Here is a 6,000-nt window from a genome sequence, read left to right on the forward strand (position 1 = left end):
GATTATAAAAATATTTATATTTTCTTCTTAAAATTTATGGTATCACATTTTGTATTTAAACTTCACTTGGAGTTTATTTTGATGTGTGATACTTTTTCTTTTTTTTTTTTTGAGACCTATATTATACAAAGAAAGTGCATAATTAATGTATGTGTCTTTAAATATAAATGAGTAAAAAAATACTCACATAATCACCACCCACCTTCAGTAACAGAGCATTCTAATTTCTCTGTGCATCTCAATGCTCTGACATTCCCTTGCTTTCATTAAAGATTCCCACATGCATATGAATTCCTAAACTATGCACTGGCTTTTCCTCTTTTGGTCCTTTGTGTAAGTAAAATCACATAGTGATTATCCTCTTGTGATGTAATTGTTATTTTGTTTTTAATATTGGTTTCTGGGAGTCCTCCATGCTACTGCATGCAGGTGATTTATTTTCCCTATTTAGTAGTTCATACTTTAAATGTACCCAAATCTATCCTATCTATATTTAATGAATATTTGAATGTTTCCTACCCATTACTACTATGGGCATAATTCACATGCATCTGTTCTGTGTCTTGGGTAAGAATAAATAAAGCCTAGAGGATGTATTCAACTAGCTGTACAGTGTAATCACAGTCAATATTCCCATTAACCAAGAATGACAGCTCCTGTTATTCCACATCTGAGCCAGTGTTTTTATTGCCATTTTAAGTGTTTGCCCAGCTGTGGTATGTGAAAAAGTGTTTGAATGTGCTTCTAATTTGTATTTAGTTTATTACCAATGAGATTGACCACGTTTTAAAATCTTCATCGGACATCTGTGTTTTATCTTCCATGAAATACCTGCATATGTCTTTTTGACATCTTTTACTATTTCTTTTAAAAATTTCTTTATACTGTTTGCACACATCACCTACATCATATGTTTTTTTTCCTTCTTTTTATGATGTTTTTAATGAACAGTTCTTAATCATAACGTGATCATATTTATCAATCTTTTTTCTTATAATTTCCACTTTGGGTGAATTTTTAAATTCTTCATTCCCCTGACATAGTAAGAACATCCTCTTTTGTATGGTTCTAAAGATTTTATGTTTTTTGACTTTCACCTTGAATTTCAATCTACGTGAAGTTGATGTGTCTGCATTGATTCTGAAGGGAAGCAGCTCCTCTTCCAGCAAAGCCTGTAGGGAGAAGATGCCACCCCACCCCCTCCACAATTAAGATCTCATCCCTGAAGGCTGTAGGAGATACAAGAAAAGATAGAACAAGAGGGAGATGAATCAAGATGTTAGAGTAGGAGGAGGTGCGCTCACTCCCTCTTGCAAGGGCACCAGAATTGCAAGTAAATGCTGAACAGTCATAGACAGAAAGACACTGGAACTCACCAAGAAAAGACACCCTACATCCAGAGACAAAGGAGAAGCCGCAATGAGACAGTAGGAGGGGCACAATCGTATTAAAATCAAATCCCATAAATGCTGGGTGGGTGACTCACAAGCTGGAGAACAGTTATACCGCAGAAGCCCACCCACTAAAGTGAGGGTTCTGAATCCCACGTCAGGCTTCCCAACCTGGGAGTCCAGCAATGGGAGGAGAAATCCCACAAGAGTCAGAATTTGAAATCCAGTGGGATTTGATTGCAGGACCTCCATAAGACTGGGAGAAACAGAGACTCCACTCTTGGAGGGCACACAAAAAATAGTGTGCTCACCAGGACCCAGGGGGAAGGAGCACTGACCCCATAGGAGGCTGAACCAGACCTACCTTCTGGTGTTGGAGGGTTGCCTGCAGATGTAGGGGGCAGCTGTGGCTCATTGAGGAGATAGGGCCACTGGTGTCAGGGGTTCTGAGAAGTGCTCATTGGCATGTGCCCTCCCAGAGTCTGCCATTCGCCCCATCAAAGAGCCTGTAAGCTTCAGTGCTAGGTAGCCTCAGGCCAAACAACCAACAAGATGGAAACACAGCCTCACCCACTGGCAGACAAGCAGATTAAAGTTTTACTGAGCTCCACCCCCCCAGCCCAACTCACCATCAGTCCCTCCCATCAGGAAGCACCCACAAGCCTTCTAGATAGCTTCCTCCTCAAGAGGGCAGACAGCAGTATCAAGCAGTATCAGCAGTATTTCACCTTGTGGAATTGAAAACCACAGCCACAGATAGAGAAAATGAAAAGGCAGAAGACTTTGTACCAGATGAAGGGACAAGATAAAACACCAGAAAAACAACTGAATGAAGAGGAGATAGCACCCTTCCAGAAAAAGAAATCAGAATAATGATGGTGAAGATGATCCAGGACTTTGAAAAAAGACTTGATGCAAAGATTGAAAAGTTGCAAGAAAAGTTTACCAAAGACCTAGAAGAATTAAAGAACAAACAAACAGAAATAAGCAACACAATAACTGGAATGAAAAATACACTAGAAGGAACCAATAGCAGATTAACTGAGGCAGAAGGGCAAATAAGTGACCTGGAAGACAGAATGATAAAAATCACTGATGTGGGAAAGAATAAAGAATGAAAGGAACTGAAGACAGCCTAAGAGACCTCTGGGACAATGTTAAATGCACCAACATTTGCATTATAGGGGTCCCAGAAGGAGAAGAGAGAGAGAAAGGACCTGAGAAAATATTGGAAGAGATTATAGTTGAAAACTTCCCTAACATGGGAAAGGAAATAGCTACCCAAGTCCAGGAAGCACAGAGAATCCCAGGCAGCATAAACCCAAGGAGAAACGTGCAAAGACATATAGTAGTCCAAGTGACAAAAATTAAAGACAGAGAAAAGTTATTAAAAGCAACAAGGGAAAAATGACAACTAACATACAAGGGCACTCCCATAAGGTTAATAGCTGATTTCTCAGCAGAAACTCTCCAAGCCAGAAGGGAGCTGCACGATATATTTCAAGTGATGAAAGGGAAGAACCTACAACCAAGAATACTCTACCCAGGCCTTCCTAGATGGTGCAGTGGTTGAGAATCTGCCTGCCAATGCAGAGGACATGGGTTTGAGCCCTGTTCCAGGATGATCCCACATGCCGTGGAGCAACTAAGCCTATGCACCACAACTATTGAGCCTGTGCTTTAGAGCCCATGAGCCACAGCTATTGAGCCCATGTGCTGCAACTACTGAAGCCCACGTGCCTAGAGCCTGTGCTCTGCAACAAGAGAAGCCAGGGCAATGAGGACCCTGCACACCATAACGAAGAGTAGCCCCCACTCACCACAACCAAAAAGAAAGCCCGCGCACTGCAGGAAAGACCCAACACAGCCAATTAAATAAATAAATAAACAAACAAACAAACAAATAAATAAATAAATAAATAAATAAATAAATTTATTTAAAAAAAAGAATACTCTACCCAGCAAGGATCTCATTCAGATTTGTTGGAGAAATCAAAAGCTTTACAGACAAGCAACAGCTAAGAGCATTCAGGACCACCAAATCTGCCCTACAACAAGGCTAAAGGAACTCCTCTAAGTGGGAAACATAAGAGAAGTAAAGGACCTACAAAACCAAAAACAAAACAATTAAGAAAATGGTAATAGGAACATACATATCAATAATTACCTTGCATGTAAATGGACTAAATGCACCAACCAAAAGACACAGACTGGCTGAATGGATACAAAAACAAGACCCATATATATGCTGTCTACAAGAGACCCACTTCAGATCTAGGGACACATACAGACAGAAAGTGAGGGGATGGAAAAAGATATTCCATGCAAATGGAAATCAAAACAAAGCTGGAATAGCCATACTCATATCAGATAAAATAGACTTTAAAATAAAAAATGTTACAAGAAACAAGAAAGGACACTACATAAAGATCAAGGGATCAATTCAAGAAGAAGAGATAACAGTTATAAATATATATGCACCCAATATGAGAGCACCTCAATACATAAGGCAAATGCTAACAACTATGAAAGAGGAAATCAACAGTAACACAATCATAGTGGGGGATTTAACACCCCACTTACACCAATGGACAGATCATCCACACAGAAAATTAATAAGGAAATACAAGCTTTAAATGACACAATAAATCAGCTTGATTTAATAGATATCTATAAGACATTACATTCAAAAACAGCAGATTACACATTCTTCTCAAGTGCACATGGAACATTCTCCAGGATAGATCACATTTTGGGTCATAAATCAAGCCTTGGTAAATTTAAGAAAAATGAAATTGTATCAAGCATCTTTTCTGACCACAACACTATGAGATTAGAAATCAATTACAGGATAAAAACTGTACAAAACACAAACACAGGGAGGCTAAACAATACACTACTAAATAACCAACAGATCACTGAAGAAATCAAAGAGGAAATCAAAAAATACCTAGAGACAAATGACAATGAAAACACAATGATCCAAAACCTATGGGATGCAGCAAAGGCCCTTCTAAGAGGGAAGTTTATAGCAATACAATCCTACCTCAAGAAACAAGAAAAATCCCAAAGAAACAATGTAACCTTACACCTAAAGCAACTCGAGAAAGAAGAGCAAACAAAACTCAAAGTGAGTAGACGGAGAGAAATCATGAAGATCAGAGTAGAAATAAATGAAATAGAGACAAAGAAAACAGTAGCAAAAATCAATAAAACTAAAACCTGGTTCTTTGAGAAGATAAATAAAATTGATAAACCTCTAGCAAGACTCATCAAGAAAAAGAGGGAGAGGACTCAAATCAATAAAATTAGAAATGAAACAGGAGAAGTTACAATGGACACCACAGAAATAAAAAGCACCATAAGAGACTACTACAGACAACTATATGCCAATAAAATGGACAACCTGGATGAAATGGACAGAGTCTTAGAAAGGTATCACCTTCCAAGACTGAATCAGGAGGAAATAGAAAATATGAACAGACTAATCACAAGTAATGAAATTGAAACTGTGATTAAAAATCTCCCAACAAACAAAAGTCCAGGACCAGACAGGTGAATTTTATCAAATATTTAGAGAGGAGCTAACACCCATCCTTCCCAAGCTCTTCCAAAAAACTGCAGAGGAAGAAACACTCCCAAACTCATTTTATGAGGCCACCATCACCCTGATACCAAAACCAGACAAAGATACTACAAAAAAAAAAAAGAAAGAAAGAAAGAAAGAAAATTACAGACCAATATCATTGATGAATTTATATGCAAAGCTCCTCAACAAAATACTAGCCAACAGAATCCAACAACACATTAAAAGGATCATCCACCATGATCAAGTGAGGTTTATCCCTGGAATGCAAGGATTCTTCAATATACAAAAATCAATCAATTTGATACACCATATTAATAAATTGAAGGATAAAAACCACATGATCATCTCAATAGATACAGAAAAAGCTTTGACAAAATTCAACAGCCATTTATAATAAAAACTCTCCAGAAGGTGGGCATAGAGGGAACCTACCTCAATATAATAAAGGCCATATGCAACAAACCTACAGCAAACATCATTCTCAATGGTGAAAAACTGAAACTATTCCCTCTAAGATCAGGAACAAGACAAGGGTGTCCACTCTTACTACTACTATTCAACATAGTTTTGGAAGTCCTTGCCACAGCAAGCAGAGAAGAAAAATAAATAAAAGGAATCCAAATTGGAAAAGAAGAAGTAAAACTGTCACTGTTTGCAGATGACATGATACTATACATAGAGAATCCTAAAGATGCCACCAGAAAACTACTTGAGCTAATCAGTGAATTTGGTACAAGTGTAGGGTACAAAATTAACACACAGAAATCTCTTGCATTTCTATACACTAACAATGAAAGATCAGAAAGAGAAATTAAGGAAATAATCCCATTCACCATTGCAACAAAAAGAATAAAATACCTAGGAATAAACCTAAGCAAGGAGGTAAAAGACTTGTACTCAGAAAACTATAAGGTACTAATGAAAGAAATCAAAGATGATACAAACAGATGGAGGGACATACCATGTTCTTGGATTGGAAGAATCAACATTGTGCAAATGACTATACTGCCCAAAGCAATT

Source organism: Hippopotamus amphibius, chromosome 15 (assembly GCF_030028045.1).
Source record: "Hippopotamus amphibius kiboko isolate mHipAmp2 chromosome 15, mHipAmp2.hap2, whole genome shotgun sequence".
Classification (NCBI taxonomy): Eukaryota; Metazoa; Chordata; class Mammalia; order Artiodactyla; family Hippopotamidae; genus Hippopotamus; species Hippopotamus amphibius.